This window comes from Diabrotica undecimpunctata, chromosome 2 (assembly GCF_040954645.1).
Source record: "Diabrotica undecimpunctata isolate CICGRU chromosome 2, icDiaUnde3, whole genome shotgun sequence".
Taxonomy (NCBI): Eukaryota; Metazoa; Arthropoda; class Insecta; order Coleoptera; family Chrysomelidae; genus Diabrotica; species Diabrotica undecimpunctata.
Window position 1 is genome coordinate 25,168,353 of NC_092804.1, and position 27,949 is coordinate 25,196,301.

General features: G+C 33.2%; 1 protein-coding gene and 1 pseudogene across 3 annotated transcripts in view; one reads left to right on the forward strand and one right to left on the reverse strand.

Annotated features, from left to right (window-relative positions):
* Abd-B (Homeobox protein abdominal B) overlaps positions 1 to 27,949 on the forward strand; it is a 645,906-nt gene that overhangs the window by 299,979 nt on the left and 317,978 nt on the right. For all 3 annotated transcript variants that reach the window (XM_072522550.1, XM_072522552.1, XM_072522551.1), the window contains exon 3: positions 5,018 to 5,099. The gene's annotated coding sequence lies outside the window, so the exon portion shown is untranslated. The remainder of the gene's footprint in view (positions 1 to 5,017; positions 5,100 to 27,949) is intronic.
* LOC140433633 (SCAN domain-containing protein 3-like) lies at positions 25,861 to 27,624 on the reverse strand (annotated as a pseudogene).

Consider the following 27,949-nt stretch of genomic DNA (forward strand, 5'->3'; position numbering starts at 1 on the left):
AACATCAGATATGCAGATGACACCTCGATCATGGCTGAACGTATCGAAGATCTTCAATTCCTTATAGATCGAGTCACTAGAGAATGCTCTAATAACGGACTAAGCATAAATACAACAAAGACAAAGTTACTTGTGGTTAATAAACAAGACCTCGGCGCTATACAACTAATTGTCAATAATGAACCGATAACAAAAGTTAACCATTTTAAATACCTAGGATGTTGGATAAACGAGACACTAAATCCGGATGAAGAAATTAAAACTCGTATAGAAAATGCAAGAGGAGCATTTATGAAACTTAGATCTATTCTGAGCAATTCTCAGCTGAACTTACAGCTGAGAATTAAGTTCCTAAAATGTTATGTGTATCCTGTATTACAGTAGGTATGGATGTGAAACCTGGATTATGAAGGTTAACATAATGAACAAATTAGAAGCCTTCGAGATGTGGTTATATTGTAGAATGCTCAGAATATCATGGGTTCAACACATTTCAAACAGAGAAGTCTTGAACAGAGTAGGTCAAGGTGAAGGCGGCTTAATAAAGATGATAAAAAAGAGCAAACTCGAATATCTGGGGCATATAATGAGAGGAAGAAGATAGAGGATAATGCAGTTGATACTCAATGGAAAGATCGACGGAAAAAGAGGAATTGGTAGGAAGAAATATTCATAGCTACGAAACCTTCGTCAATGGACTGGCTTATCAGCAGATGAATTACATGCCGCGCAAGATCGAGAACGATATCAGCAATTCGTCATGGAAGCTACGCACGCCTAAAACTTGGGCACGGTACTCAAAGGAGAGGAAGATTTTTAATACTCTTGACAGAAAACTGCTTTGGACTTAACATATTAACTACACGAGTAGTCGCTGCGAGAAAGGTATTAATTTACTTAAAATGCTTTGTAAGAGATCGTGAGGTGCAGACTGCAGATGAAAATATTCCATTGCATTTTTATTCAGCCTATATAAGATATATTATAGATTACGGCTGTTTGGTATATAGGTCAGCTAGTATAACAAATTTACGTAAACTTGATATAATCCTATTTAAACCTTTGACAATTATGTTAGCGTTGATAAAAAGCACTCCAAATGAAGCCACACTGGTTCTAGAACTTCACACCCACTCTTATTATGCAGAGAATATCTGATAAGTAAATACTTTATAATCCAACATTATCGGTGAATCTTTAATGCTTAAATAATTAATCAATTATCTTCTTAAAAAAGAATTCCCCACCACTTGGCACGACGACTTCAACGTGCATAAAAAATAAGAGAAATTACAGGCCAATGTAAAAACCGAAGAGTAAGTAAACTTGTTAATGACAACGGAGAGGTAATAGTGGACAACGAGAGTATTGATAATACCTGGAAAAATCACATACGATATTTATTTTTTGATAAGAGGGAGAACCAGTCCCCAACACCTACAAAAACAGGCCACCTTTACTAGTGGCAGAAATAAGAACAGCCATAATATCACGAAAAGAAAGGAAGAAAAGACGGAGTACAGTCTGCATTTCTTAAACTTCTTGATGATGATTCTTTAAGAATACTATGTAAAATCTTTAATAATATCTATGACACAGGCAATATTCCAAAAGATTGGCCATTTTCAGAATTTATAACGTTACCAAAGAAACATGGAGCGAAAAAGTGCGGAAATATAGGCTAATAAGTCTAATGAGCAATACACTAAAACTTTTTCTTAAAATTATACATCACAGAATATACAAGCTATACGAAGAGAGAATACAAGACACACAGTTTGGATTCATGAAAGACGTAGATACGAGAGACTGTTTAGTCTACAGGTATTATTCCAAAGATGCAGAGATATGACTTGCGATATCTACACCTGCTTTGTGGACTACCAAAAAGCATTTGACACAGTTCAACACCGAAAAATGATGGATGTTCTAACAAAAGCCCAAACGTGGTACAAGATAAACGTACTGTCTAATCGATACCTCACATAGAGAGCGTTTAGACAAGGATACGTTTTGTCACTGACTTGTCTAATATTTATGGTGAACATGTCATAAGTATCTACCAGAATAACACAATAAAAGTAAAAGTAGAAAAAAACTAATGGATCCAATTGAAGCTAGCAATGGAATCTTTTAAAGTGAAGATGATTTACAACGTATTTTTTTTTTGTTTAACACCTGTACGGTATTTGTATACTGCTATCTGGTCACAAATGATCAATTATCAGTTATTTTCTGACCTAACTTAATAGACAGTAAATACTTAAATCTAAGGGCTTACCCTATGGCTTACTCTTATTTTATCTATTAACTAATACACTTCAACTAACATGTAATAACATTAAAGCACTATACTCTGCTTTTTACACCAAACTGTTACACATTTACATTAAATCAAATGGTGTTGTCCTTATGAGTCTTGTCTTTTGTTCAGTGTTGTCAAGAAGCTAGATTGTCTCGACATTCACATAACTATACAGCCTCTCCTCGTGACTTGTTACTGTTCTCTTGATTACTTCGGTCACAGTTTCCATGCCCAAGTCCTGGTGAAAGTTGCTGTTACGGATATACTAAGGAGCATTAATAATGTTCCTCAATAGTTTGTTTTTAAATCTCTGGATAATATGTATATTACTAGCTTTGGTACAGCCCCAGAGTTGGCACCCATATACCCATACTGGCCTCAGTACTTGCTTGTAAATGGATAATTTATTATTAATGTATAACGTTGAATTTTTTCCAATCGGCCAATACAATTTTTTATATCTAATATCAAGCTCCCCTCTTTTCTTTTTGATATGAACTTTCCAGCGCAGCCTCGCGTCTAGAGTGATGCCCAAGTATTTTGCTGATGTTGCATAAGGAACTTGGGCATGATTTATTCTAACTGGGAAATTTTCTAGTTTTTTATTTGTAAAGTTAATGATTAGTTGCAACTTATCAGTCGCTTTTTCACTAATATTTCCTATCGCTTGTATGGCTGTATAATCCGCGAAGGTGGCAATAGTGTTTTGTTCTAGCTCTGAAATGTCACACGTATACAATAGGTGCAGAACCGGGCCTAATACACTTCCTTGTGGCACGCCAGATTTGATCTCTCTTAAGTCGGTGTCCACTTCTTCTTATTTTACTCTGAAATATCTATTCGAAATGTATTATTCTAAGATTTCTGAATACTGTTTAGACATGAACGTTCCAAGTTTATAGTTTAAACCCTCACGCCAGACTTTATCAAAAGCTTGTGCTACGTCCAAGAAGATTGTAGAGCAGACTTTCTTTTCTTCTAATGTTTTTTCTATTATATGTTTACTTCTGAAACCAAATTGATGACCTCTTATAAGATTTTTTTTTCTATTATTGGTTTTATTATTTTTAATAGAAGTTTTTTAAATAGTTTTAACATCACCGGAAGGAGTGATATTGGTCGATAGGATGTCAGTCACTTCATTAGGAGGTTTACCTGGTTTGGCGATCATAACGACTTGGGCTACTTCCCAGAGTCTGGCAACATATCTCAATCTAAAAGCAGCATTTATTAGGTGTATCAGCCGAACTATGGCTTTTCTTGGTAGATTTTTTAATAGTTCTCCTGTTATAAGATCATATGCTGGAGCTTTTTTAGGATTTATATCATCTTTTATCTCTGTTGATACTTCTCTAAATTATGTCAACGTTATTTTTTCTTTGGTTTGAAATGGTTCTTCCCATTTCACTTCTTCACTATCATTGTCGTTGGATTTGAACGTGCTTTCTAGATTTATAACGTATGCTGCACCAATTTAGTATAACTGCCAGAAAATTAAACATGTTAATTTCCTCAAAAAAGACAATCCATGGTTATAACAGCAAATCTACTAAGATGTAAATTGGAGCTGTAGGGTCTTGGATTGGATTTGGGTTTTTCCATCCTCTGATCTCCATGTTCCTTGCTATATTCTTTTGTGTTGGAAGTACGTGCTCATAATGATGATATTTCTTTCTTTTGCGTAATCTTTAGAAAGTGACCATTTTTGTTCATTACTTCATGCAGATTATATTTTTCTATGGTGACTTCTTTGCTGGCGATTAGATTTATCTGCCGCGTGTTTACTTTTAAGAGCGTTAGCTATAATAAAATGCAACTTATGGGAGCTTGTTCCTGATTGCGAAAATGTTTACTACTTAAATATCTGTAATATTAGTGTTTACTGGAATTTTTGCAATTGAAGCCACTGTGCTGTAAATGTCTTGAGAGTAACTTAAGAACTTATTTCTGTACGTTATTGATGAGAAAAGGTATTAATAATTGGTAGAAATACTTATGAGCTATGTCATATTACAAAATTATTGCACTTATCAAGAATTTATATTGAAAATGACTAAGTTGTACTCCTTAACATAGTTATATGGCTAAAAGGTGACATACAAATCCGTGATCCTACCTACAGAAGTTAATGAATAATTACGGTAATTTCTGAGTTAAGAATTACTTCATATATTTCTATGAATTTGCAGTCCGAGTTTTAATTCCAATTTGGTTTTATTTTTTAATTTTTGCGAGATAATTTTTACGACTTTATGTGTACATTAATCATGCTGTGAATATCATTATGAATATTCTTTTCAGGTTTTGTAAAGACTTGTAGATTTAACGAACGTGTCTGCATACACAAACGTCAATTACCCGTTTTTCTGTTTTTTTAATATACACTTATTTATTAAAACTACAGATAACAGATTAACACCAATGAATCAGTATTTTATTAGCATTTTAATGCTCTTTATAATTGCTCTTAACATAGACACTTTACACAGCAGACAGAACGGAATGCACCCGCTTCTTCAATTTTTATTTCTGCATCCGCCAATACAAATGCAAATTATTGCAATTATCTATATAATTATCATAAAGAAAAGATAATCTTTCATTTCGACTTTTATTGATGGCTAGCATTTGCCATCGATGCCATTAGTACTATTATCAGTTTATGATTTACGATTACTACTTCTGAAACTAATTAACTTTTTAAAATTCCAGATCAAGACGATCGCCATCATGGAGTAAAGAAGTTATCACAGTCGAAGTTATTCCACATCTGTCCCACCGCCAGCCATCTTAGGTGAGTAGGCATTTTTTTGTATCTCTCTTGTATCTTCTCGGCAATTGGGAACGCAAGGCGGGGTCCCTGCCCAGGGCCGGTTTTCAGATTAAAACTCATCAAGGTCAATATCTTTGTTCCCGTCTCAATTTGATAAATTTGTAAACATATTAAATCATTATAAAAAAATAAACAAATGATAAAAATATAATAAATACTAACTAAAACTACACGGAAAACAGTAAATATCGTATATTTTTATTGTTTTAATTGTACATTAAACGATAATAAATAAACTAACTTTTGCTTACAAAAACAAAAATATGTGGGGTTAAAGAATGTGCATAGGGGAAAAATTATTGGTTTTGTGGAACAAGTATTGTCTCAGCGGGATATAGTTTGCAGTGGTAGCCGTAACACAGGCCGTTGTGTCAAAAACACATACTAAGTATCAGGTGTTAGAAACGCTTAAGAATAAACCAAGATAAAGTCGCCAAAAAGTAATAACGGTTTGCTACAACCTTTTTTTTTGTCCAAATAGCTAGAGGAGATCCAACAATTTCTCACCCGCAACTCCAAAAGCAGCTTTTGGAAGGTGCAGGTATAAGTATTTTAGTTGAAACGATAAGAAGAAGACTTCGTGGCCAAAAAATATACATCAGTAGGCAGTTACGGGTTCCAGAGTTTACCAGTCAGCACAAGATTCATCGCCTAAATTGGTGTCTTCAATACCAAAATTAAAACATTGGAAATTGGCAAAATTTGCTATTTTCAGACAAAACCAGGATTTGTGTAAAATCAAATGACCGATGAATTCGTGTACTTAGAGAACAAGGAAGACAAGCAATAACGGAAACAGACAGATCTGTTCACAGAGATAAAGAAGGAAGTGTTATGTTGTAGAAAAGTAATATGGTCGGTGAAGAAACTTTAATTTTCATTCAATCAACATTAATAGCTCGCAGATGTATTGATTTGGTTCTAGAACCTGTAGTTAGACTCTGAAAAAGTGCAGTGGTGAAATTTTTATTTTCATGCATGCTAATGTACCTTCACATACCAGCGGACTTTCTTGAAGCAGAAGATGTCACTATTCTGTAGTAGTCTGCCTACTCAGCCGACCTTAACCCTATAGAGCTTTTCTAGGATATAGTTAAAAAAGAATTGGACCTCGTCGGCATAATCCGCAAAACACCGTACAGTTAGTACAAGCTGCTCTTGAAGAAAGGAAATAACTTACCACAATAAAATGTTGACAATTTGTTTAGGAGCATACTCACGCGAATTGGAGCTTGTATAAGAACTAGGGTTAGTAACACTGACTACTAAAAAGCATAAATAAATAAAACCAATTTAAATATCATTCCTTGGACATTGAAATTTTGTATGCTATTTTAAAACAAATAATTTCAATTTTATTATTTTATGTATTGGTGATTAAATTGCTTTAAAATAAATATTCTTTGACTTCAAAGGTTGATCATATATAAGTTTGGTTTTGTGTATCTATTGCGTGAAATTTTTGAAAAACAAAAATTTTTGCGTCATTAAATGTAACCATATTTCTTCTTTTTCGGTATTTTTCCATTAAGAGTTCGCGGTTTTAACACTCCACAGCTGTCTATACTATTAGTCATCTTCTTTGAGATCTTTCTGTCTTTCTTCTATTTGGAGGTTCCCGTTCCATTACTATTTTTAGCCACTTATGGCCTGGTATTATTTGTACATAACCGTACTATTGTAGTGCCCTGTTATCCAACAATAACAAAAAAATTTGAGTGTTTACTCTGCTTCCATCCGGTTCCATATTTTCTCAATCCTTATTCTGTTCTTTCTGGTAATTTGAAGACATCGTCTCATACTGTCAATTTCGACCGTTTATATTTTATTTCGTATTGTTTTTGTTACTAGCCATATTCTCACTCCATACTGTAAAATATTTTTTTTTTGTTTCCTTTGGTGAGAGTATTGTTTCATATCAGCCCATGAAGTACTTTTGTAACTCTCTTTCCCAGACCCATTTTCATTTCTATATCGCGTATACACGTAGTTTGTAACTTTTGATAATCTCATCTTCTAAGCTTAAGTTTAGATCTTTAACATCTCCTTTTATATACAAATATTCCGTCTTACTCATATTTATCTTTGAGTCCCATGATTTTATCCTTTTTTAAATTTTATTATCATATATTCTATATCCTCTTTGTCTTGTGTAAAAATGACCTGTATAAAGATATCAAATTTGGGGTCAAAGTGTACAGAATGAGCAATATTGATTAAAAAAATTTATTAAAAGAGAACATAGTACCTCAGCAAATCGATAAATGTTAGAGATTCGTCAAAAAAGCAATGACCCGCCTTCACCTTCAGGAGTTCTTTTACGTTCTTTGATATGTTATTATTAGTTTATTTTACCGGCATTTGTAAATTTCATACTTCTTTGTTGTGCATTTAATAACAAATTTATTTATGATTAAAAAAGACATTTAATATTTGATTTTACGTATAGTGCCTCTACAATTCGCTTATACGTATTTTGTCCAGAACTCTTCAGAGCGACTGTGCAGAAGCCCTAAACGTGAAATCAAATCTTTCCGTCAAAAGAAGTAATAATAAAATAACTTCATACAGACGCATACGACGCAATCTGAGAATAAAACAGAAAGTAGAAATCCAAAGATTTTTAGGTGTTCGAAACCAAAATTACCAGATTACTTCCTTTGACGGAACAGATTTAATTTCACGTCAAGGGCTTCTGCACATTCGCTCTGATGAGTCCTGCTACGACTACATACCTATAAGCGAATTGTAGAGGCACTCTACGTGAAATCAAATCTTAACTGTCTTTTCTATATCTTTATTTACTCGTACTTTAAATGTAAGAAACTAGTTCACGAAACGCTCTTGCCTATATGAACTAATATGTCGTGAAATACAATTTTAGATTCTCCATGTTTTTTCATTCATCGTCATATTGATTTGAAAACTGTAGAAGGCACAGATTTAAGCAAAAATTTAAATTTTGGTTTCGAACACATAAAAATGTTTAGATTTCTATTTTCTGTTTCATTTAGAATTAATCGTCAAGCTTGGTTATCCCATTTTTCCACTCTTATTCGATTTAAAAATTCTTCTTTTTTCTACGTGAATAATATCAAATTTATCAGAAGTAAGTATTTGATTTTGTTTGGTAGCAGGTCCTATTTATAACTGAGCCGGTCCAAGACTATGTATCCAAGCTTTTCAGTTCACCACGCACGACTGACTGGATGGAGAAGTTCTTATTCTCAACACAGTGTAACTCAATGGCTACGTCTCATAGAAAAATATGACTATAGAACTGATGTGATTAAGATATAATCAAATAAGGACCCGCATATCAACTGAGAACATCACCAAACAGCTTAATCACCAAACAGCTGCACCACAACTGACATATACAGCGAAATTTGTGGTGCACCTACAGTGCTTTCAATCCCGGGGTATAACACTATCGTACTTACGGTATACATAGCACATACAACAAGATGTTGCCTAAACAATGCTCCATAGAGCTGGCGAATTCTAGGCGATTAATATAGCCGTAACAAGGTATAGGTGCATTACAGAGTCTGGTAGTATTTTCTTCTGGCTTGTGAGAATAAAACAACCACGAGATAAAAAAATATAGGAAACATGTTAAATGGGACTCAAAAATAAGTGAATAAGTTTAAATCCACAACTAAAAATGTAATGAGAATAAGTAGAGAGCAGACAAATAGAGTTTTAATGACGCTAATCAGAGTCCTACAGGTGGACCTTAACTACAGTACGCCAGCTTCCTTAGAACTTACTGTTGACATAGAAGCCTTTGATATTGCCTTAAAACAAGACCCTTGGCCGACTGAACTGACTAACTGGTGTATAACAATCGGTTTGCACGAAGAAAAGTGACTCTATTTATTAAAGTGAAGGGGCATATTATTATTCTAGTAAAAAATCTAGCATACATACTTTGCTTATCTACATAAAACTTTCTTTAGAAGTATTACGGGAAAAGAAAACACTTGAAAATATTAGTTCTCTAACAAAAATATAACTGTATTAAAATTGTTCAAACATAAAACGTATTGTTTCTCTGAGTAATGGATATAAAAAATAAATACCTAGATATAGCCTATTACAAAGTCTCTAGTTCGCAATAGTTTTTTTTGATCTTCCTCTGAGCCACTTCCCATATAGAAAAACAATAACTTTGAAAGAAAACGAAGACACCGTTTATGAAACAATGTGATATTAAAATGAGTAATAAAAATATCCGCATTGTATTCAATGCGAGCTTAGTGTTATTTTAATGGATTTTTTCTTAGTAGTAAAATCATAAAGTGTCATTAAATTAAACATTTCAGCCGTAATTAGTAAATAAACAGTTGATTTTACGCCAATTAGAATAGGAAGCAAATGGATTGTAGACTATAAACTCAGTCATATTTTAAATAAATTAAACAGTAAGAGACTATTATTCTACCAATAAAATTTTTACTGGTCTAAAAAATTGTAGTAAGATATTTTATGCGAAAAGAGAGCTAGTTTTAAAAACTTTTTGCGTAATATATGCTTTCGAGTATCTTTATTACATTTCAATTACACTAAAATTGGAAAAAGTTAACTTAACAAAAATTTTTATAGCAGATAAATCATAATATTTATTTACACCGTAAAGTGCAATACAACGATAAACAAAAAAAAAGTTACTTATATGTGATATTTCTATGTTTAAATGTAACTTATATAATTATTATTATTATTAGGTAGTTCAATATCGCTTTCTAAACATTTTGCTACTACTTTGTGCCTTTATTGTTATATTAAGTTTAATATCTTAATTTAAAGCCAAATTATCCAAATGTATATAACAAAAGTTAATTTTTCTAATTACCATAAATGATGTCATTATTGATAAATGATGACATTATATATATATATATATATATATATATATATATATATATATATATATATATATATAACAAGCGAGTCTTCTACAGCTGGCGCCGCTTCTCGCATCCTAATTTCCAGCGTTTTCTGTCGAAGCAATCTTCAGTTGTTAGATCTCTGGCGGTCTCTCTCCAGGATCGTCTTGGTCTACCTCGTTTTCTTCTAGTTGGCGGAGTCCATTCTTCTATTTTTTTTTAGCCATCTATTTTCAGGCATTTACTGAAGGTGTCCATACCAGTTAAGTCTTTTGGCTTCGATTGTGTCTATTATGTCTAGATCGATTTCCATTTCTCTCCGAATATCTTCGTTTCTCACCCTATCAAGTCTAGTGAGCTGGCAACATCGTCTCCAGTAGTTCATTTCCATGGCCTTAATTTTTGATTTGTTTCTTTGGTTTATTTCCCAGAGTTCGGCGCCGTATAGCCCAATACTTTCTATTATTGTTTTATAAATTCTTCTTCTATTTTCTTTTGTTATTTTTTTATTCCATAATAGTCCGTGTAGCTGTCTGGTGGCGAATCTTGCTTGGCCAATCCTGGAGTGTATTTCTTCGCTACTTCCTGCTTTTGATGTTATTTGGACTCCCAAGTATTTAAAATTGTCTTTTGGTTAAAAGAAGCATGGACGAAAACAAAAAAAAAAAGAAATAAATAAATTGCGGGTATGGGAACGTAAAATTCTTCGAATGAGATTCTTGCAGAGACAGTATGACAAACGAATGGAGGGGCAGATACAATAACGAGCTAGAGTCTCTATTCGGAAAAGAAAATCTAGTCAGATATATAAAGGCCAATAGACTCAGATGGGCAGGGCATGTGATACGCAGTAACGACAATCGCCTTATAAACAATGTGTTCTGGGAAAGACCAGAGGGAAGAAGGTCTGTAGTGAGGCCTAGAAAAAGGTGGAAAGATGCAGTCAAAGAAGATCTAGAGAAAATGGAAATGCGACAATGGGAATTACTGGCACATGACCGACAAATATGGAAGGCAATAGTAAACGCGGCAAAGACTCACGAAGAGTTGGGAAGACAAAAGGATGAAGTTGAAACCGTTTTCGGACTAATCTTCAGTGAACCTAAAAGTAAGAAATCCCATTAATAGGTAAAAGAAATAAATTAGACTTACTCACAATCAATTTAATTTTACTACCCAAAAACGACCGGTTTCGTTGTCTAAAATTTACAAAGCATCTTCAGGTCAAACGGTACAAAGTAAATTAAATGCTGAAACTATAAAAAGCCCATATTAGGGTGCTGTCTTATAAAGATATAAATCAAAAAAGTTATAGTAATTATGTCAATATTACATGTCTGTGTTTATTAATATGCATAAAATTGATTTAGCAGACAAAGTAAAAATCCACAAATTGATAAGAGATAATCTATTGAATTGTAATAAATTAGAAATATACAAAATACTACTTACATGCCGGTACAAGAATTTTTATATAATGATTCGTGATACATAGTTCAAACTATCCTGTATTGCTGATAATGGGTGATCTTCGGTCAATGTTGTAACTGTCTGACAATTAACGAGGAAGTTTCTTGAGGGGAGAGATGTTAACAAATGAAATAGGAGTAAGGTATATGTGATTGTTTGTTAAATGAAAGAGTGATGTTTTATATTATTTAAATTGCTTAAATTTAACAGTGTGGAAATGTCTTACAAACAATAGAGATGAATAGCGAGAATTAGGAGAGGCCTATATTCGGCAATCCGAATAGAGAGAAGGGCTTTAAAAAAAAATAAAAGTAGTATGCTCTAGAGAAAAAAAAATTAAAGATATATTTCAGAGAAGGCTTTTGTGATTTTCAATAGCATTTTACTTTTATCTGTTTGGCTATTAATTTTCATATTTATTCGTATAAATATGAAAATTAATTAATATACTTATTCGTCGGCATTTATTCACCTATTTAATATTTACACTTATGTTTCCTAAGTGTATGTCCTGGGTAAAAATACCAAAAAGGAAATAACAAAAATGTTTAAGTGCTTACAACGTATACCCTAATACCCTAATGTATGAATTTATAAATTTTTCCTAACGATTTTTTTTGTAGCTGTTCTGTTGTAATGGCTAAAAAACCGACCCTGTTTCTTTGTTTTCTATGTATCAGTAATTGGGAATGCAGAGGCGGAGACCCTGTTGACATATTTATCTGATCCGGCTGGTTTTATCAGACGCGGTTCTGGTTTTCAAAGTCGTTTATTTTCAGCCTTTAAACCGCCTTCCTTAAATAGCCTGCCTTGTGAGGTGAACCAGCCGGAGAGACCGGTATATGAGAACTTTTTAAAAACCTTTTCGTGCATATCTTTTCTTCTTTGATGTGAATAACTGTTTATCGTCAAGTCAGTTGGGTTTTTTAAGAGCCAGTTCAAGATCGGAGAAGAAAGCTGATTGTGGGGCATTATATCTAACCTGTTTCGTATATAATGTACATTATTGATATCGACAATGTCTACATATGACACGAACATTGTAACTTCAGTTACGTTTTTTAATTATGGCATAAAATGGTGAAAATGGTGGATTAGTCTTTATTTTCTTGTATCTTTAACCGACGATTATAGATTGGGTTCACGCATAATAGACTAAATTATGTGTTCTTCTAATTTTACTTTTCATAATTATTAGAAGCAGTTTTTTCTGCTTTGTCAGCGTTATTGTTTCTGTCGCATGTGTTAATTCTGGTTTCGTTATTGTTTTCTATAGTCCCAATTACACAGTTTAATATTATAATATATTTTTATTACAATGAATTGCTTTACATTCTTTCTGAATATTTCATTGACCTCTTTATTGTCGTTTTTACTCTTAATAAACTCCTAGGTAATTGGGATGATTTATAATTTATTTATTAGCAGATAAATTATTTTACAAAATACAAAGTTTATCTAATTATAATTTCCTATACATATATACAATACCACTTGAAGTAGAATGCTTGTGCAGTGGTTAAATGCATTCATTGTAATGTAGAAATATCCTAAACATACACAATCTTTTCACGATCAAAACAATATCTATTACTTAATAATAAGAGAACAAAACACAAAAATAAATAGCTATTGCATAAATTAAAAAAAATATTACAATTACAAAATCAAGAAAAATGCATCATCCCTACGATGTGTTAACTGAAAAATAACAGCTACAAATGAAAAAAAAAAATACTAATAATTAGAAGAAGAACTGTCTCACTTTAACTTACAATTAGGTACTTTCAATTTTACCTCTTCAAAAGACAACAAACAAAAAACTAGTTTTTTTTGCCAGTTCCTCTCCTTAAAAGTGATGTAGTGCCACTAAGTGCCCCCTTTTAAATTAAATGTCTGTGTCTTTTTGAATGTGTTCTGTTTGTCCCTAAGTGTCCTAAAGTGTTTTTAATTTTTAATTTAAATTTAGTTGACATCACAACAATTTTGCCCTAATATAGACCAAATCAATTTATCATCATTTATATCATCAATCATAAAATTAGAAGTTGAGTTATTGCACACCCACAAAATATACATCTACCTTCATTTATTATCATAGAGCTGTTTGTTCTAAATAAATAATTCAATAAATTACCATACATTTCCAAAATATACCTATTGAAATGATTACGATTTAAATTGGAATAAGCCACAATTTCCACTTCGGAAATCGTTCTCAAAATACAAACATTAGTAAATTGTTTACTAATATCTGTATTTTCCGAAGTAGAAATTAAAACGTTAATAAACTTACTTTAACCTTTAATTGTGGCTTATTCCCATTTAAATAGTAATTACTTTAAAATGCCACAAGAAAATAGCTTCAGAACAATACCTATTGAATAAATGTAAATAACTTTTAAATAATATAACACATCACATTCATTTCAACAAACAATCTACACAATACCTACTTCCTAGTATATTTGTTTATATCTCTCCCCTTAAGAACTTTCCCTCTAATTGTTAAATAGTTACAATAAAACCGATGATCACCCATCACCAGTTTACCAGGATAGTTTGAACTATGTTTTCTAAAACACTAAATAATAATCCTTGTATCGGCATGTAAGTAGTATTTATTAGTTATTTATTTAATTTCAATTTACTAGATTTTGTGACTATTTTTACTTTGTCTGTTTTAATCAATTTTTAAACCATATTTAATAATCACAAATCACAGACATATAATATTGGCATAATTGCTGTATTTTCTTTACCAGACAGCACCCCAATACGGCTTTTTATAATTTCAGCAAATAGTTTACCAAGTCTCTTCACTCTCTCAAAGTGAAGATGTTTTACAACGTATACTGCACCAATTTAATACGAAAACACAAAATTGATGATAAGACACTATGGGACAGAGCTAGAAGTACAGATATACGACGTAGATGCAATGTGGAGAACATCAAGAACTGCGTAAGAAATAGAAGAGTAGAATGGAACGAATGACAACAAATAGAGTAGGAAAGATGGCAAGAGACGGTTCCCCAATAGGAAGACGATCAGTAGGAAGACCACGAAAACGATGGAACGAAAAGTTACTGGAGGCACATTGAAAAACAGACAGAGTCATATAAAGTAGAAGAATAAGAAGTTTACCAAGAACCTTAAGACCTGAAGATGCATAGCAAATTATACCCATTTGAACCTGATTTTTACTTATTTGAAAAAAACACAGTTACAATTATGAGTCTAATATCCACACACTTATATTTCTTAATGTAAATTAAAACATGGATAACTGTACAAGGCATGTATGTAATATATTTCTTTAACTTAGTTTGAAAGTGTTTTATATTCCTGAAATTCTGAATATCAGTTGGCGAAAAAAATTAAATGATCTACGACCTAGATAAGTGAAAGAACGCTGTCCAATTGTTTGTTCACTTGTCGGGGGTATTGCCATATAAAGCTTGGGTTTGTGATAAATTGATTTTAAAATTTTTCTATGGACAACATTTAGTTGGTCCAAATGATTAACACACGTCCCACGCCACCCAAGATTGCCATAGCATAATATGGATTTTCCTAGGGCAAAGTACACAGTTTTTAAATGGGACAGTTTAAAAATACGGCTTAAGGATTTAAATTTATAGAGTATAGGTCGAAGGTTTTTTGTCATGTTCGCAAAATGTAGGTTCCGTTTTAAATAATTATCAATTGTAATTCCTAAATAACTTTACAGAATAAGTAGACAAAATAAGTGGACCGTTACGTCCTTCATTAGGTATTATTAGTCCTTCATACAGTACATTTAACCAACTTACACCTCTAAACGATTAATGGAATTCGCAGAAAACCTATCGTTGCAGTAAAAGGCACCGTAAACTGCACTGGAGTTCTCCATAATCTTTTTAATTACTTACTTTGTTTAGATTATTTTTGCATGTATTATTAGTTATAGTTAATTTGTATAAAATAAGAAGAAAAGACTTGTTCGTCTGTATGCTTTTGGATATGGAGGCTTATATTGCACCGTTAGGTGCTTCCGAAATAGAATGACCATAGCTTTTAGAGAAAAGATATCTTTTGATGATGGATATGGGGTAAGAGCTATCAATGAGAATGGATTTGAGTAAATCCAAAGATTCCCTCTTGTACCGCCTATGGGTCAACGTGTGTACTCTAAATCTAAGAGCTTGTACAAAGTTATATTTGTATCTCATTGGGTGTGTAGAGTGGTAATTGAAGAACCAATTGCTCGTCATTTCTTTCCTATACCACGTAGTGCCCAATGGGTTACTATGTGTGCGTATGATTCGCATATTCAAAAACGGTATGCTGTTATCAACCTCCAATTCACATGTAAATTGAAGGTGAGGATCAATGCTATTGAAGACTGATAAGATGCTTAAAATCTTATCAGGTGGTGTTGCTAGGATCAAGTCGTCGACATAACGCTTTACAAAAGGAACCTGGAAATCTAACTTACTGATACTCTCATTAATAAGGTCGTCGAGTACGAAATTAACTAGAATGGGGGAAATGGACGATCTCATGGGAGTTCCAAAAATTTGACGATAGTATTTGTCATTAAATATTAGGTAATTGGTGTCAAATGTCAGTTTTAATAATTCCGAGAATGTCTCCCACGATACTGGACTATGTGGTTGGATTTTATTCCAATGGTATCAAGTGAAATATCCTTTCCTTCAATCTTTCGCCACCGTCCTTAAAAATCTCAGCTGGGATACCACTTTCTTCTGCACTTTTGTTATTTTTTTAGGTCTCTTATTATTTCTTTGACTTTATTCAAAGTTGGTTACTCGCACGTCCTTTTCATTTTTTTCCAATTCTCATTTCCCACAAGTTCCTCTTGTTGGTCTGTATTTAATAGATTGAAATATATTCCGTCCATCTGTTAAATTTTTTTATTGTTTTACCTAGAAGTAAGCCTTCTTTGTTTCTGCAATACAGGGGATTATTTTTTTTAGTTTCTCTGGATTTTTTAACTTCTTGGTAGAAATTCTTTACCTCTTTGTTTATGTAGGCTTCTATGTTTTTTAATTGCTTTCCTAGCTGTTCCCTTTTCTTTTTTTTTGAAAATGTTTTTCACTTCCCTTCTTTTTACCACATAGTTTTCGATCGCATTTTGGGTATTTTCTTTAACTCTTTGTAATTTTGCCCTGTTTCTTCTTGCCAAAACATTCCTACATTCTTCATCGAACCAGTCTTCTCGTCTTTTTATATGCTCTCTTCCTATACATTTTTTCGCTGCTTTCGACATGGCTGTCTGTATGGTCTACCACTTTTTATCTATATCCTGTTTGACTGGATTCTCTAGTTTTTATTTATTTCTTCCTCTAGTCTGCTTCAACCTGCTTCTCTTGAAGGCGATCTAATTGGTAACTTAATCTATCTCTAACAGGTTTTGGTATTATTGGTAGTTCTTGTTTTAGTTTTGCTATTATTAGCGTATGGTCACTGTTGGTATCTGCCCCTCTGCAACTCCTGCAACCAATTATTGCTTTATCATGTTTGCTTTCAATTAAGACATGATCTATCTGATTTTTTATTTTTTCATCGGGAGAAGTCCATGTTACCTTATGAATGTCTTTGTGATCAAACCTTGTGCTAGCGTTCTTCATTTTGTTCTCTGTAACAAATTCTCGTTTTCATTGGATTCCTTATGTAAACTTCGTCTCCCTGATATTCTTCTATATATTTCCTCTTTTCCCACTTTCGTATAGGGTAGATCGGGGCTAGTTGTGACAGGGGCATGTTGTGACAAATAGTTTTATAGACTAACCATAGGTAGCAGCGTCGCCCGGTTACCCAGAATTCCACGTCCGCATGTCCTCAGTCTGTTTGTGTAGTTTGGTTGTGATGCTATGCGTTTCTGCCGCTTTATAAAATTATATGTCATTTCGTTGTAACGAAGTAAAATTTTGCTGTTGTCTTTGAATTGTTATTTCACTTTCAAACCACAAGGTAAGAAACTTATTCTAGTTGTAGTAGATAGTTTGTTTATTTCTCTCTAGTAAGACACAGTTTGGTTTCTATACGACGTGTCAAGGTCTGTGCAAGTGGCTTTATGTAAAATGGCGTACGGTGGGGCTAGTTGTGACGAAAGGCTTGGGGCAGATTGTGACAGTGTCACAACATGCCCCTACTAATTTTAATGCATGTTTATGGGTTTGTTACAGATAATGGTGAGAAATTATAAAAGGAAAACGGAACGTGGTCGGAGTAATATAAACAGTTACGAGTCGGCTTCGTTAGATGTTAAGTCTGGATCGTGTAGTTTAAGGCAAGCAGCTGAAAAATATGGCGTTAACCGGATGTCCTTACTTAGATATATAAAAAAACAACAAACCAATCCAGATGGAGTGGTAGAAATGGGTTACAAAAGACCTCGAATGATATTTTCACAACAACAAGAAGAAGAGCTCTGTGAATATGCTGTTTAGGCAGCGAAAATATTTTATGGTATTAGCCCAAAAGAAATGAAAAGTTTAGCTTTTGAATTTGCTATAGCGAACAAAGTTCTTGTGCCTGAGAATTGGGTAGCAACAAAACACGCCAGTAATGATTGGTTTACAAAGTTCATGCAACGTAACAATAATGTGTCTATTCGTGTTCCTGAGGCTACCAGCTTAAGTCGGAGTACAAGTTTCAACAAGCACAATGTCGGACTCTTTTTTGATAACCTCGAATTAGTATTAAGTCAAAACCATTTTACAGCTAATGATATTTGGAATATAGACGAGACAGGGACTGGGACTGTCCAAAAACCGGTAAAAATCATAGCGAAGAAAGGCGAGAAAAGAGTTGGTGGTGTCACTTCAGCTGAGAGGGGGACCAATGTTACTATGGTTCTTGCTATTAACGCAGAGGGTAACTCAGTTCCTCCTATGTTCGTTTTTCAACGTAAGTTTTACAAGGAGCATTTTGTACGTGATGGGCCAGTAGGTTGTTGTGGTACTGCTAACCCAAGTGGCTGGATAACAGGCCCGGACTTTTTGTTTTTTATGAAGCATTTTGTAAAAAAAGTAAGGTGCTCAAAGAAATCACCGGTTTTAGTTCTGTTAGACAACCACAGTGCTCACCTATATATCGAAGTCCTTGACTATTGTACAGAGCACGGTATTACTCTCTTATCGTTCCCTCCCCATACAACAAATAGACTTCAACCACTGGATGTTTCCATTTTTGGTCCATTTAAGAAGTTTTTAAACGACGCCATGTGTGGATGGATGAAATCTCATCCTGGAAACACAGTCTCAATTTATGACATCCCAAGTATAGTGAAAACAGCATTACCTAAAGCTGTAACACCAACAAATGTTCAGGCAGGATTTCGTTCTACAGGAATATGGGAATTCAATAGAAACATTTTTAATGAAGAAGACTTTCTGTGTTCTTCGGTGACCGACCGACCTTTGAATAGGCCTATTGACATCGTAGATGGTAATGAGGAAGCCAGTGCTGGGCAGCTTAAAGAGTTTCAGCATCTCGATGAACCTGAACCGTCGTCATATTATGCTAACCAGCCAGGACCCTCCCATACCTATCAACCAGGACCATATCAACAAGGATCATCGCAGGCCAACCTACCAGGATCATTCCATGCCGAAGTTCTGCCTGTCAGCCCTATGGATATAAGACCTCTGCCAAAAGCTGGTCCTCGAAAAAATAAAAAACGCAAGAGCTTAACATCTGCAATTTTGACTAGCACACCTGTCAAGGAGACAATTCGCAGTGAAGAGTTAAAGAGGAAGGAAACAATAAAGTGCAAAGAGGATAAAATAAAGAAAAAATTATTTGTCTCAAAACAACTGTTGCCTAAGAAAAAAGCAGCGCCAAAGAAAGAGACCGCAACAAGAAAAAGAGAAGACAGCTCAGAAGAAGAGGAAGAAGATTACTTTTGCTTAGTTTGTATGGGACCATATAAAAAGTCTAGGTTAGGAGAAGACTGGGTGCAATGTATGGAATGCAAGAGGTGGGCTCATGTAAAGTGCACAAAAGATGATCTTTATTATGTTTGTATAAACTGCCACTCTTCAGAACTACAAGTAGAATCAGCACAAATTGACGATAGCGATTAAGTTTTTTATTTTACTTTAAATTCACTAGATGTTTTTCTACACATTTGTTTCTTACATAAACATTTATCAAACATTTATGTATCTATACTTAACTATAAAATAAATTTATTATGGAAACTTTGTTATTATTCTCCAACTAAAGTTTATTATATTTAAAAATATTTACTGTCACAACCTGCCCCAAGTTCGTCACAACTTACCCCATATTGGGGCAAATTGTGACAATATGTGCATTTTGTAAAACTATTTACATACTGTAAGGTATTGCTTAAAAATTGCTGATGTTCCCAAATAATGATTCCCAATTAAAAATAGTACCTCATTAAAGTAATCTAACAGCCCTAAAAATTACGAAAAAAATGTTAAAAATTATTTTGTCCAAAGTGGCACAACTAGCCCCAGTCTACCCTACATGTCACCAATAATTATCTTTATATCTTTTTTTCTGTATATTCCCTATTAGGATGCTTAGCTTTTCGTAGAACTCTGTTTTGGTGTTTTTAAGTCTTTATCTTCAGTGGGCGCATGTACATTAATAATACTTATCTTCCTATACTTTCCTCTTACTCTCAAGTAACATATTCTGTCTGATATTGGTTGAAAATTTACAACTGCTTTGAATCCCATTTCAAGAATCTCTCGGTCCCCCACTCTTGAACAATGTGCTGTTTCCTATTTTTATTATTTCATTTCCCAGTTGTTTCGTTTCTTGCTGGGCAAGGATATCTATTGTATATTTTTCCATAATTTGTTTAAAGCTCCCTGCTCATAAGTATCTCTCACATTTCAAGTCCCAATTTTGATTATATCCTTAGACTATTGTCTTTCTTTTGTGTTCATTTTTCCGTTTTCCATGGTCATATTCACTTGTCTTGCCGTTTCGGTATCATATCTTTCCGGTTGTTTTTCTTTTACTAGTTTTTTGGCAATTTTTCTTTGGTATTTTTTTTAGTTGTTGTTTTTCTTCATTCTATATCCATTCTCTTCCATTTACGAACAACTTCTTATAGCCTATTTTTGTCTATTTTCCTTCACTTTTTCCTTCCTTTGCTATTTTAACTATTTCTTTCTGTATTTCTTTTTCTTTTGCTGTCAGATTATTATTAATGTAGATGCGATCTTTATGATACTTCAACTTACTTTTCTTATTTAGGGAAAATCCTTTCATATGTAGGGATAATAACAATTCTATTTAAATCGCTTAACTGTAGAAACATATTATGTGGCTGAATTATCACTAAGTTGCAAGGTTGAGCTGTCAGAACAATTTATTTATTGCAATTTTACAGCAAAACACAATATTTATCATTTTTATTTTTCACAATATTTGCATTGTAAATAGGATTTCCGGACTGGAAGTCGAAACGTCAATAAAGTATAAAACATTAAGTACATTTATTGTCCAGATCGAAAGTCCAATTTAGGACAAATAAAAGGAAAACTTTCATTTATCAAAAACAATAAGTAGTAGAGGATCAAACACTAGAGGAACTAAAGTAAATTAGGCTATGTACTTTTCAATGCAATTTATAAAAATTTACAAAAAATGTTCGTGCTCACAACAACAATTAAAATGATTTAGTATGTGCACACGACATAAAGAAAATATTTCGTGTAATCAGCAAACCAAGGTACGTTAATGACGTGCAATTGTTTTGTAATTTATCCGGTGTAAGTGAAGTTAATATACTGTCGTGTCATAAAAGTCGCCACCAGAGGTGACAGGCAAGCTTTTATTACCTTTTCTAACTGATATCTAATCATATTTGCGTGTTCCGAAAGGCTAATGAGTATTTTTTCCTTACCAAGGTCTAATTGAATTGACTAAGAGAAAAATTACCGGCGGTAGTGTCAAAGGAAACCTTCGTTTTTTACGTATCGAAGTATTCTTTCTATAACAAAGTTGTTTTAAAACGCATATAATTTAGTTATTTCAAAGGTTATATACTATCATTAAACACAAAATAATACCTAACAATACGCTATTGTATATAATGGCGTGTGTATATTGTATACATATACTTGAATTCATTGTACATACATATAAAATAAGACCATACATTATTATAAATCGCTGTCATTGCTTTTTACGAGGATCTCTAATGTAACATTTCGCGACTGTTCTCTATTCCTTTGTGTTTTCTCCCTTACACTTTCAGTTTAAACTGATCATGTTGATAATGTTCTTAGCCATCTTCTTATCTGCACCTAGACTTTATGTCTCGTATTTTGTTGTATTGTTTTGTTTGTTGACAATGTCTTTAGAGAATTAGAAGGCAAGACAATTTATTGTTCACATATCGCAACCAGAAAATATATCTGGCCTGACATAAAATAGATGGCCTGACAGAAAATGTCAAATAAATGACAGGTATTACTATGGAAATATAAAAGATCAACATAAGCATGGCACAGGGATAATTTTAAATAAACAAGTAAATAAAAACATAACAAATTTTGTTCCAATATCCTAGAGAATCATGTTTATCAATTATATTCATTCATAGCAAAAACAAACATAATCCAAATAAACGCACCTATGGTAGACAAATTAGACGAAGTAATAGGCCTTTTATTACGATTTGTAGAATGTCTTAATAGTAGTAGTAATCAAATTAAGGCTTTTTTTAATATATTGGTATAAGGTTGCCTGAGAAATAATGGTCGCAAATTAGGGTTGCCAGCTATTAAAAATCCGAGGTATCAAAGATACAGTAAAATATGGTTAGCGAGCAACGACACTGGTTTAACAAATGATAATATGTATATTGTTAACAGTATCTATCGACACATGCTTTAAAAACTCAAACGACTAACGCTTCAAATCAGTGGCGTTACCCTCCAGCTCTCGTTTATTTTTTCTTTGATACCTCGTGTTTTTAACACCTGACAACCCTAATTTGCGAACATTTATTTTCAGGTAACTTATATCGTCATATTAAAAAAATTGGCTTTAATTTGATGTAAAAAATGCATATACGTCACGAGCAGCGTATTTTATTAAAAAAATAAATGAACGAAATAAAATTTTTTTGGTTCAAAACTTAATTACTATAAATTGAATTAAAAATATTTGAGACCACTTTTTCACTGGCAACTATATTATCCACTAGCTTTGGTATAGCTTTGGTTTTCGCATCAATTTGTATTTTCAAAGCTATACCAATTAACAGAGGAGTTCGCCAGGGAGATGTTATCTCACCAAAGCTATTCACACTTGGACTTGAAGACGTGTTTAAAGACATTAACTGGGCAGATAAGGAAGTAAATGTTAATGGAAGAAAACTGAGTCATTTAAGATACGCTGATGACATTGTAATATTCGCTACAAGTTTCGAAGAACTACAAACCATGATGACGCAACTATTCCAAGCTTCGGAAAAAGTAGGTCTTAAGATGAACTTGGAAAAAACAAAAATAATGACAAATACACCGAACATTCCAGAAATAACATTGAACGACATAAATTTAGAAACAGTAAGCGAATACATCTACCTGGGACAGATAATGAAAATTAACAAAGAAAATCAAACTGCCGAAATTACCAGAAGAATAAGGTTAGCGTGGGCAGGATTTGGAAAACTGAGTTGGATCTTAAAAAGCACTAAAATAGAACAGTATTTGAAAACCAGAATTTACGATCAATGTATCCTCCCTATACTCAGGTATGGTTCACAGACGTGGACACTCACCAAGTCCAATATGGATAAAATAGTAAAAGCACAAAGAGCGATGGAAAGATCAATGTTCGGGGTGAGATTTATAGACAAAAAAAAACAAACAAATGGATAAGAAGCAAAACGAAAGTAAAAGACGCACGAGAACATGCTCCCAAATTAAAATGGAGCTTCGCAGAACACAATGCCCGACTGAAGGATAAGAGATGGAACCACGAAATACAACAGTGGAGGCCATGGTTAGGAAAGAGAAGCAGAGGAAGACCACAAATGAGATGGGCTGATGATATTAAGAAGATCGGAGGACATAACTGGAAGCAAGTCGCGCAAAATAGAAGACACTGGATTGATTTGGGGGAGGCCTATGTCCAAAGTTGGATTACTGAAGGCTGAAGAAGAAGAAGAAGAAGAATCTTGCACTAGGATCTTGGACTATAAGTAAATTCAAAACTCAAGAAGTAACACTAGTTATGGATAACTTTAACAGCAAAATTGGTGAGGGTGATTATGGCGATCAGTCTTTTATACCTTAAGTCAAGTTTGGAATGTTTTTTGATTAACCAGTATGTTTGTCTAGTTTTGAGCCTAATCCGTTTAGCTTTCTGTCTGACATGATGTTTCCAGTTTATTCTTCCGTCAAGGTGGAGTCCGAGATATTTTGGTGGGTTTGCTTGAGGTAACGGACGTCATCTAATAGATATTGAAGGGTGGTTCGATTCCTGGCATTCCCTGGTATACTGAAACATATTGTTAAAACAACTAGTAAGTTCTATGTTGCTGTCTATTGGGCGTCACCTTTTGCCATAATGACAGCATGACAATATTATCTACAAATGTTCTAAATTATTATTGCATTGGTTGTTGAAACCTATAAATCTGAAGTATGAATTAGGTACAGTAGTGGCCCCAATACGCTACTTTGAGGTACAACCAGTTGAGATTAGCTTGAAGGTTGAAAAAGCTTTTTCGTGTGACACCGAAAAGTTTTTACCACGAGGATATGACTCCGTCTTCTAGATGAAGTCCTTGATGCCACACTCTATCAAATGATTGCGATACATCAAGCAATACTGTTTAACATTACTGTTTTTATGTAAGTACCTTTTAAACAACATATATTACTCTGTTTACTTATTTCACTGTTAAGTAACGGTTTCTAAATGCGAAGTGAAAATCAGGTATGTTGGAGACAGTTTTATATGAATCTACTTGTTCTACTGCTTTCACTGATTTTTAAATATGATTATCTTATCAATAAGTATGTCAGTAGAGTGATTACTGGCAACAAAGGTAGCTTTTATTTCACGATCTCTGGTTTCCTCTTGCTGGGAGTGCTGAATGCTTCACAAGTGTACTCAATTGTCGTAGGTCATCTATAACTATCCAAAAAGTACCTATCTTGGAACCTTGGTGAACTCCACAGTCAGTTGTAAATTTGATCGAATAATACCTACTTCCTTGTTTAACTCTATATCACATGAACAAAGAGAGTCGATACTTGAAAGACTAACTTGATAATTAAATTTATTTTATTTGGGATGTTTTGAGGAAATTGTGGGTATAATTAAGTGTATGGATTCTTCGATGTTTTGGACAAACTTGAGCCAATTAGTTTTTCATTTTCTTCTTAATATTCTATGCAATTTTGGAATTTAGTTGTTGAAGATTATTAAATTTTCTGTTTTATTTAAATTTATTTAATTTTTTTCTGGCGAATTTTTTGCCATTTCATCTACTATTTCATTATCTTTGATTCCGGCATGTCCTTTTATGCAGATAAAGACTAAGTCATTGTTATTATATTTAAATCAAGCAATTAACTTCTTACTATGACATAACAACTCATTGTTATGTTTTTTGGTTATTGGTTGTGATATTGCCTCAAGATCAGATGAACAATCTGATAGTATAACCGTGTCTCCAAAGTTCTGTTCTATCGCGTAAGTTAGAGCTACTTCAATAGCATTAAGTTCGACAATAAAGATGTAAATTTTTGTAGGTTAAAATAATTACCATATACCTGCATAGGTATGCAGGTATTATGATCTTTGGAAAGATTGCGATTTTTTTAATAGAAAGGGGTTATATAGATAATATTTATTTAGTGATAATTCTAAAGTTATTAGTTTCTAAGTGATTATTTGTAAGAGGTGGAGAAGTTTTAATTCTCCAGTAAGAATTTGTTAAGTTATATTCAGTGATAATGTTAAATGTTTTAATAATTTGTGTGAGTCGCAAGCCATGGTCTTTAATAGAAACTTATTCGATAAGAATTCTCTTCTAAGGTTTAAAGTAGTGGTTCCCAACCTTTTTTGGCCTACCGCCCATTTTTCCAAAAACAAAATACTTAACGCTCCCCTTAAAAAACTCTTCCATTCTTAAAATTAGTAACGCACTTTCATTCACATTTGTTTTACCTTTTTTGGGTCAAAGGCTACCTTAAATATGATTCGACGGCTCCTTAACTAATCCAAGCAACAACAAATTAAAAAAAAATGTTTTATTCAAAAATACAGTATTCATGTATTGATCAAACTTTAACTTAAATACATATCATAAAAAACAATATAATAATAATATAACATTTTTAATGAGAAGTCTGAGCTTGATGTAATGATAGTAATCTGTCAATATTTGGTTCCATACTTGTCATCAGCAATCTTAAATCACCGCGCTCCACTATGGACAGTCTATTTCTCTTCTTTGTTAATAAATTGCTGACTATGCTAAATCCTCTTTTGGCTAAATACGATGAAGGAAAGGCAATGAAAAACTTCTTTGATGCAGCCCATAAAGCTGGATATAATACTGAAATTTGACATTGCAGCCAAAATTCTTGATATCCATTTTTAAATTTCACTTTTAACTCTTCATTTGTTGACAAATCTACCAATTCCTCCTGTAGTGATAATTCTACTGTTTCTAAACTTGGGAACGGTTCTAGCACCCAATCTGGAATAATCAGACCAAGGATATCCTGAAATTTATTCCTAAAATCTTCTTGAAGTGCTTCCAAGTGCTGGCAATATACCAGAATGTCTTCATCATTTGTCTCCACAGAGGAAAGATTTTGAAACTGATGAAATTTTCTCCGACCCAAATTTTGCCTATACAAATTAAGTTTTGACACGAACGAGGAAATAGTTCCTTTTGCTTTGATCAAATTCAAATTATCACCTTGTAGCTGTAGGTTTGTTTCATTAAATTTATCGTATAAATCAGTTAAATAAGCAATATCGCTCTTAAATTTTAATAAATTGTCTCTCAAAGAATCATCTTTGCTTTCAAAAAACTCTAAAACTGAGTCAAAGAGATCATAAAATCTTTTTAGACAGGTACTTCTGTGTGCAACATCGAACTTCTGTGTGCAACAATAAACGATTAAAATTCTCGTCGTTTTCATCACACAGTTTTCTAAACAATCTATCATTGAGAGCACTGCTTCTGATCTTGTTAACTGCAGTAATTACATATTGTAGTGAACAATGAAGACGATCACTAAGATTTTTTGCAACTAAATGCTGTCTGTGAATTACACAATGCACGGCGAGTATATTTGGTACCGCTTTTTTCAAATATGCTATCAGTCCGCGGTGTCGTCCAACCATTGCCGGAGCACCATCTGTAGCAACAGTTATGACATTTTCCAGAGGTATACCTTTATCTGTAAAATAGTGTTCCAGAACATCAAATATCGATTTGCCTTTAGTATCTGTTTCCAGTGTTCTTACAAATAACAGTTCTTGACAGATTTTTTCACTTATTATGAAGCGAACGTACAGAAGTAAAGACTCATTGTTTGGCAGAGTTGATTCATCAAGCTGTAAAGAAAACTCAGTAGTCTTTAAATAATCAGTTAGAGAACACTCCACATCCTCAGACATTTCGTCAATTCGTCTCTGTACCGTATTATTGCTTAATGGAATTTTTTTAATAATATCAGATGCCGGCTGGTGCAGTACAGTCCGCAAAACTTCACTTACAGTGGCAGTATTAATTCTTCGCCAATAGTATGGGGTTTTCCTGATTTAGCTATAAGTAAGGAAATGTTATAAGAAGCACGTAGCCCATCATCGTCTTGCTTTGATGCTGCTGAAAAGATACTAGCTAAAGTTGGACGTTTGAAATGTTATTTTTTGAGCATTTCAAAATATGATAAATTTCTGTCTTTTCTGTCGGGATGTATTTTGGTCAAATGTTCTTGTAATCGGGAAGGTTTCATGGCTTCATTTGAGAAAACTCTCTGGCAAATTAAACACATTGGTAATGCCTTATTAGAAGGCCACTGAATAAAACCATACTTCAAATATTCGACATTGTATTGTCTGCACTTTTTCTTTGGATCGGACATACTGTAGGTATATCTGTAAAAATAAATATGCTGTAGCCACCGCTTTGATAATTTTAAATAATAAACTTTTAAATATTTTTTTAGTTAGCAAAATCAATATTTCAGAGTGGCGGAATATCCAAGCAAGTAGTCGAGAAATTTAAAACATGCCACAAGTAAATAAATATACACTGAGAGAAGAATTTGAGGAAAAATTACAAAACAACTTATTAAAAATTACCATACTATACACATATTATAAAAATAACTTTATATTCAGTAAATAGTTTATTTTTGGTAGTCTATGATCAGTATAGTAAATTTTATTAAGATTTTTTGTACTTTT